Source organism: Tamandua tetradactyla, chromosome 12 (assembly GCF_023851605.1).
Source record: "Tamandua tetradactyla isolate mTamTet1 chromosome 12, mTamTet1.pri, whole genome shotgun sequence".
NCBI classification, from domain to species: domain Eukaryota; kingdom Metazoa; phylum Chordata; class Mammalia; order Pilosa; family Myrmecophagidae; genus Tamandua; species Tamandua tetradactyla.
The window spans coordinates 36,307,827-36,315,944 of NC_135338.1; the positions used below are offsets into that span (position 1 = coordinate 36,307,827).

Below are 8,118 nucleotides of genomic sequence, written 5' to 3' on the forward strand. Positions count from 1 at the left end.
CCCCTCTGGGCTGACGGGACAAATGAGCAGTGACTTCCCCCCTCCACTTAGAAGCTGGAGTAGACAATAGCAAGGTTAGGCTGTTGTCTCATCTCTCCTAGAGGGAGAAGGATTTCCGTCACCAAATCCCTGGTGGTGGTGGAGTTTTGAACAGCTGGGTTTATTTGGGGCTTTTACTTTTTTGTTTTGGTCAATTTGGAAAGAAAAGAGGCAATGACCTCTTCTTTAAAAAACAAAACTAAGCAGGAAGTGTGCTGGGCCTGAGTGGCAGGGACTAAGGGTGTAATTACAGGTTTTTGTTCAGCATTTTCATGTAATTAAATCCAAAGGAGAGCGACCCTGGCCAAGACTTCCCGGGTGCAGGGAAGACAAGCGCGTGTGAGTGTGTGTTGTGGGGAGAGTAAGAGAGGCAGGAGGTGAAAAACGAATTTGCTTTATGGTCTAAAAAGAAGTGGGTTTCACGCCGGTATTAATGTCTTTTCATTCCTTTTCCGAAAGGTAGCCAATTCCTAGTCTTTATATTCAGTGTCACTGCACTCTGCTGGTGACATTTCCCAGCCTTGCGCAGCCTTCTCAGCGCTGATTTCCCTTTAGCCACCGCATCTCCCCCTCCCCACTTTGTCACATTGCCGCTTTCTGCCTGGCTGCCCACACGGTAAACCCACTGCAAAATCCACAGCCCCTTTCTTGCCTACGAAGTTTCGCAGCGACCTCCGAAGCCGCGGAATAGTCCTTTCTTTTGTTTTGAACAGTTTCTGGGTTTCCCTGTTCCGCTTCACAGTCCTTCCGGCCACCCCCCACCCCCCCCCCAGCCTTCCCCGCGGCAGCCTCGGTTTCCCTTCGGAGCACAGGCGCCGCTTCTCTGCAAGCCCCAAGCGTTCGACATGGGCCCGAGGCCTTAGGCCCGTGGGCGTCACTCTCCTTCCTCTTTCTGAGCCCTCGGTGTCCGTCCGACGTGCCTTTGACGTTGTAGACTGGCAGCAAGAATACATCCACTGTCTGCTCACATTGTTAAGGGCAGGAAACTTTAACCCCAAAACTATGCGCCCTGAAGGAGAGGCACTTGCATTTTCCGGGAGGGCAGACCTGTGCCAGGGTTAGCCCGGCGGGCCCCTCCTCTCCTCCCTACTCTACTCTCACCCCCCACCCCCCACCGCTCCTACAGATTATCCCCCTCTGTCCCCCTTCACCTACTTTTCCCAAGAACAGATTGTTTATCAGATCGGGCAGCCAAGAAACCTACTCCTGTTTCTGGCCTCTGCCAGTGATTAATCACACTTGGGAACCGCACAAAACTTGACTGTGTTGGGGCGGGGGAGGGGGCGCGAGTTAAATAATTTTGACATTTGACAGGCTGACCAAATCAGCGCTACCTTTCCTGTCCTTTATTTTAATAAATCCGTGGAGGGGACCAAATTATATTTCATTTTCACTCCTTCTACTGCCACCCTATAACCCCCTCCTTTTCTAATCCCCCTTCTTGAAGTCCTCACGTTTGATGCTTTAATAGTACTGACTGGCTTTTAATTCTGATTAACATTCTCAGCTGGTGTGTGTGTGTGTGTGTGTGTGTGTGTGTGTGTGTGTGTGTTTTCACGCGCGCATGTGTCAGGGAGGTTGGAAAGCCACACTCACAAACCGGACTGCCTGACAAATCCCCCCTTTTCATCCCTCTCTTTGAAATGACATTAAGATGGACTGGAGGGTGGGGGTGGGCAGGGATGCAGAGAGGAGGCGTGGAAAAAGGAGAGGGAGGGGAAAGCAATTTATGTCCTTTTCTAAGGCAGCTAGTAAAATTCCTAAGGGAGAAAAAATGCCAAAATTGACTGTCTTGGTGTATTTTAGACCCGATCATCAGGGTGAATCGTGCCCAAGCTTTGCGCCGGACCCGCAGCCTCCACGCCAAGGGCAGGCACAAAAAACATCCCGGCGGCCAGGCAGTGCTCTTCCAAAGAAGGCAGGGGATGGGTATTCACTCTTGTCAGATTCCTCTCCATCAGGGGGAGGTTTTGGTTTAGTTCCCCCCCACCCCCAATTCGTTGCAAGATGGAGTTTTTTGTTTGTTTAAACTGGGAAGGTAAAGAATAACCAAGGATAGAAAGCTCGCCATAAAACATGGTCCCCACAGGAAAGGTGCAAAATCCATTTGATCCAAAATATAGATATCTCAAACGTGGGTCACACACAACACCACCACCACCCCCCCTTTGCTTTACAGCTTTGCAGACATCAGGTTAGCAAAAGGTAATAAATAGTCCTTGCACAGCGGGTTCTGGAATAGGGAAAACAGTTTACTGAAATTAATGGGCCTTGCTTGAACCCAAACCTCCACTTCGGAATTAATGCCAGACATAGTTTTCCTGAACTCCATCCAACCGCCTCAGCGGCAGACAGTTTTCTTCTATTTGTGCTGGAAAATAAAGCTCCGGCCCTTGATCTCAGTGTAGATTTTAATTCTTTTAAAAATCAGCATAGTGAGTAGTATGCCAGTTTCCATTTGCTGCCAGCAGAAGCCCTAGTGCTCTGGGCTGGGGGTGATGGTCAGAAGTTATGTGGCAAACTTTCCATTGAAAACCATCTCCAAACTCCCTCCCCATCAGTGGCCTCAGGGCTTTTGCCACCACACTGGAGAGAGATTCAAGGAAAGCTCCAGAGACACAGGCTCAGCTCTCAATAACAACCTCCTTGCCCACAGCTCTTGGAAAGGTTTGGTCTCAGCAACTCTGCCTGCATGGCTTCCATTCCCACATCCCCACCCTAAATGAAACTCCAATTCACTCAACCGCCCCCCCACCCCCCCACCCCCCCACCCCCACCCCCACCGCCACCACTCAAGGTGTGTCTGCAGGTCTGAAGCTGCTTTTAGTTTTCTTTTTAATGTCTCTTTAAGGCTGAAAGGCACCCACACACACACACACACACACACACACACACACACACACGGTCACGCCCACTGGTTATGGCAGGTACAGCGAGACCGGTGCCCGGGCAGCCAGCGTCTGATCCAAATGTGCCTCTGCCCTTCCCCCCAGATTATTAATAAAAGCCCGGTCGTGGGCAGCCGGCGTTCTGGTTTTCATTGTACAGTCTGCACTGGTGACACAGGACATGTGGAAAATTTTGAGAGCACTGCGGTGAATGGTGTGGAGGGGGAGAGGGGGGGCAGGGGAGGGGAGCCAGTTACTTTTTAGCTTCCGCTAAGTACTTGGCAGCCCGCCAGGCCCGGAGGATTCTGGGAAGCGAAAGCCTCCCCAGTATAAACTGCCAGCTTTAAGCAGCCCTGACAGTTCTGCTCCTTCCAAACTTGGCAGCGGTTCAAAGTGCTCTTTCATTTGAAATGCTGGAAGCCTGCCATGTGCAATGCAGATTTGCTGTGCCTGTGCGCAGAAGGAACTGATAAATGCCGTTGCCGTTGCCATGGGGACAGGAGGCTATCAGAATGGCCTTGTGATCCGCAGCCTCTCAGCGCGGCAGGCTCTCTCTCTCTCTCTCTCTCTCTCTCTCTCTCTCTCTCTCTCTCTCTCTCTCTCTCTCTCTCTGCTTACTCCCTCCCTCCCTCCCCTACTCCCTCTAGTCAGTGAGATGGTGAAATAAATGTTCTGGATAGAGGTTAACCCTCCCTGCTCTGGTTCTGAAGCTGAGAAGAGGCAGCCCTGAGGATAGTGAACCTCTGAACACCTCCTGGGCCGTAAGTGCCAGCCTGGAGCACAGGCCGGAGCCCCCTCCTTGGGTGGGTCCCCCCCACCTCCATCCCCGCCCCGTGGGCGCCTGCCCCCCTCCCGTCTTCTCCTCTCTCCCTCCAACCCTTCATCTTACCCCTTGGGGGCTTTCACAAAGCTGTGTTTTTAATAAAGCTTTTCAGCAAGTCCAAGTGTAAGTCTTTGAGTCATCAAAACCCGGATGTAAACATGGCAGCCCTACATTCTGCACAGTTTGAGTGTATTTTATTTTTTTAATAATATTTAGCTGGCAACTTAAAACTGCAAGGATGCCAGTTTTTTTAGCCAGCCACTTACATCATCCAGCATCCATCTTAGGGAGAGTGGTTGTCTGTCCTTTCCTACTCATCCTGTCCTGAGACTGCAGGAAACCGGGGTTCTTTCTGAAGCCATTTTTTTAGAGCAGCACAGGAAACGCCGAGTCCCTGAGAAACGTGGGTTTAGAATAAGCATGACATCACCTCGAGCAACAATGATGGAGGGGCATGTTCCTGTCCAAACCAAGACCCTGGGTGATCCCAGGTGAAATAGTCTTTTACTTATGCTGAAATTTTAGGTGGTCCTGTGCGTGAAAAGTACACCAGTCTGGGTCACCAGCTCCAATTCTGCACAAGCTGCTATTTGAAACACAGTCTGATTCAATGTACAGAAACAAAATAGCATGTTCACATTTGGTATATTTTCAGGTCTATGATGCCAACTCTCCGGGTGGCCTGTTTAATGGAGGGAAAAATGAAATACTCCATTCCAGCTAACATCTATGGAAGCCAAAGAGGTTTGGTGATTTATTTGCATTGAGGGTAAAAAAAAGGTGAGCAATATTCCTCCTAAACTCGACTCACTATTTCCTGAAGGGTTCCTGAACTTAAACCTTCATTAACATCCCAGGAAAGGAACATATTTTTCCTGTGGCTTTCAATATTTTCTGCTAAATATATTTCAGCTCACTGTTTATCTAGGGTTTCGGCTTTCAGACCTTTATGTACTTTTAACACCTTGAGGCTGTTCCACTGAAAAATGGTGTGTGTTTATAAAAGAGGACTTTCTGTGCTGGCTATTAAGGCAGTGGGGTTTCTGTTTGAGTCTGTCTGTATAATGAGGGCTTCAGGATGCCATGCAAGTCAGAGGTCCATTTGCTTGGCTCTGTGAAGCCCTTTTGGTCAAGCCAGTCAGCCCTGCCCTACAAACTCACACAAACCCTTGAATACCATAGCATATAGGACCCAATGAGCTATTTCTTCATAACCAGATGACTGACATAGAGGCAGGGACAGGAGAAAGACTGAAAATGCCCCAAATTCCTGGGGCTTAGCTGCAATTTCTTTCAATCCACCTCTCTCTGAGTATCTGCTTATGATTGTCACGGCAATTCTGGCCGGGGTTGCTCGCTCTGTTTGTCTGGCTGGAATTTCCTGATTCTGAAGTAGCCCCTTCCAAACAAATAATTTAATCAATAAAAAACATCTGCTTCACCTTGCCGGCAGGCACAGAGCTGGAAGGGCTAGTGTTAAAACATGATTTTTTTTTTAGGAGCGTTTGGCCCTCCAGACATTTTGAGGTGGGTTTCAGCTTGGAATTAAACGGGGGTGGGGGGTGGGAGGCGAGGGGAAAGGGGGGAGGCTGGAGGTGGAAATCAGATGATTCAGGAAGCCCCCCTGCCAAGGCCTCCCCCCACCCCCCAGTCCCCAGACAATCCAGGCAGCTGGGTATTTGGCTTTCGCAGCTGCTGAGCTTTGGCAAACCAAAAAGCATATTTTGTGGTGGTAATTCCTTTCCCAGGTTGATGGATGTGATTCTGTACTAAATACATCCTGACTATGCGCATGAATCAGAGACTGTGTTTTAAATCCAGGGCTTCTGGTGACCATTTTAAAGGTGGAAGAACAAAGCAGACCGTGACAAGCCCATCACAGGCTGGAGATAAAGAATCTAAGTGCTTGCCCCATATAGCTGAGACTTATTGTTTTTACTTTGTCATCATGCCAAGAGCAGTCCCCTTCTCCAGAAGCTGAGGCCCACGTTCCCATTTCAGACATCCCCCTTCCCCTCTCGTGATGGCCTTTGTAGTACTTGTTTATTTGTAGGCTTCAAATGTTCCTCCTTTTTGCAGCCTTCCTCTCCCACGTTTGGGGGGGAAGATGTGCAAAAGCCATTTTGTGGCCCTTGAGTGCCTTTCGTGATTGAATCAAGCCCAGAGATTCCAAACGGCCTTGACCTTCTCTGTGTTCTTTGCTGTTAAAACAGGGATGATAACAAGGGGGAGTTCACGGGGTGGGCCCCCTTATATAGAGACCCACAGGGCCAGCTTCCCAGAAATCTGTGGATTAGGCAGGCCTGTCATGGGGCCGGTTCAGGAGCAGCAGGGGGAACAACTCCCTTTTGTTTTGTCCTCTAGCGTGTGACCAGAATGCTGCCAGCTAATTTTAACCCCGCCAAGTGATGCTGGAAAAAAAAAAAAACCTATCTTGCATCTGGAGAGAGAAATGCTGTGGGCTGGATAAAAGCTTTTTCAGCCTGTGTTCCTTCCTGTTTCAGTTTCCAAACTTGCATTATCGGTAACCTGAAAAATGATGAGTTTCACCAAATTCCTGGATGTTGTGCAAGAGGACAATGAGTCTATTTTGGGCATCTACCCTGGAAACCATTGTTTTCTGGAGGGATACCTCTCTGAGGTTTCCGGGTGCTTTCCTTCTAGGGGTCTCAAAGCCCCAAGGAGCACTGCTGGGGAGGCGGGGGCGTCTTCTTGGCAACCCTGTAGGCTGTACTGGGAAAAGTCCTGGAGGAGGAGGGCTAGGCCGGTGGGGTTGGCCGTGACAGTGGCCACTCTGGAGGTGTTAAAAGGTGAGTGGTAGGGAGGGTTTGAAGTGGGACAGCAAAGGGGGGAGGGCAAGAGTAGAGAAAGGGGCTCTTTCACAATAGCTGTGTGGCCCCGTGGGACACAGGCCACCATGTCTCCTCCTGATTTTCCATATCTGTTTTTAGCAGCAGGAATAAATGGGAGTGTGGGGGGGGCAGCTCACGGAGTTCCTCATCTGGGATACTAGAGCCTTAGGCATCAGACTTTCTCACAGCACAGAGCATACCCATGGCAGTTCATTGTTGCTCTTGGGCTGGTGACCAGCGATACTAGTGAAAAGGTACAGAATCTCAAGAGCCAGGAGATTAAAGCGATACCGTTTGGACAACAGAGAGTATAGACAGGCACATGCTGCCAGCCATGGTGAACCAAAGAGCAAAGTGGGCCATTGTCAACCTGGAATCCACAAAAAAGACATGTGATGGCTGCAGAGGCTGCAGGGAGGCCCAGTGAGTGCGGCAGCACACCCCACAACCAGGAGAGCTTGGTGGCAGTTGTTCTGACTGCTGCCGAGGACATCAGTTGTCTAAAAAACCTTTTGCTCAGTCCTGCCCTGTCTGGTCAACTTTTGTATTTTTAAAGGACCCTCCTTGGTCTCTACACTCTCTATCTGAGTCCTCAGACAATGACAGCCTCTCTGGAAGGACAGGGCAAAAGAGGTCACCCCTTCTTCTGCCCCTAAACTGCCCCCAAGAGTCAAGATCATTTGGCAAATTCTTAAATTCAGGCTCTGTTTATTCTACTGCTCCAAAGGCTTCTTTCAAGTCAGATGCTGTGCTTTAATTAAAAGTATGAGAGCCCATGAGTAAGTGAAAATATTCTTGAATCTTCACAAATATGTCTGAATTTCATTTCTTGTGTTTCACAGTAAGGGGGTCAGGCTGGTCTAGCACTTCTAACCATAAATCCACAAAGACATGCTTTCTAGAAACTAACAGCTGACTTCTCTGCACAGTAGAATTGCAAAGGGCACCCTAAGTCAAGAATGTGTTCATTGTGCTTCTCTATTTGTAAAGTTTAACCAGTATCCAGGTGTCCTTAGGACCCAGGCCTCTATCCTTTTCCCTTTCCAGCCTGGGATTCCTAAATGTTTCATAATAGCTCCACAGCTGGAATGCAGCTGCTTCTAGGGTGGAGCAAACATAACTCCTTAGAGGTCAGCAGGGTGAGGGAAGGCAGGGAATCTTGGAAGGTTGGGAAAGTCCTTTCTAAAGCCAGAGCTCAGGAATGAACAGGGCCTCTGGAGTGAAAACTTTCCAGTTGGGGGAAGGAAGGGTAAGTTTTTGCCCTCTGGGTGGATTCCAAAAAATCGCTTTGGGGAGGCAAACTATTTTGAAACTGACTTTAAAGAAAACAGCATAAATGTTTAAATTGACCTAGAAAACCCTTCCTTTTTCCTTTCCCTACAATCCAAGCCTGTTCCCTTGAACATTAATCAACAGGAGCATTTGCCCAAATTTCTCTCCTCCCCCACCCCCTTTTTTATTATTATTATCTTTGGTTCGGGAAACTTTTGGAAGCTTTCCCAGGCTGGAGCTATAG

General features: G+C 49.0%; 1 long non-coding RNA gene across 2 annotated transcripts; it reads left to right on the forward strand.

Moving 5' to 3' along the window:
* Positions 1-3,300: 3,300 nt before the first annotated feature.
* LOC143652041 (uncharacterized) lies at positions 3,301-7,381 on the forward strand. Of its 2 annotated transcripts, XR_013160376.1 has the most exons (4): positions 3,301-3,688; positions 4,406-4,530; positions 5,250-5,277; positions 6,115-7,381. It is a non-coding gene; the product is annotated as an uncharacterized LOC143652041 (long non-coding RNA). The 2 variants fall into 2 exon arrangements; XR_013160375.1 differs by lacking the exon at positions 5,250-5,277 and having other exon boundaries at positions 3,303-3,688.
* The last annotated feature ends 737 nt before the right edge of the window (positions 7,382-8,118 follow it).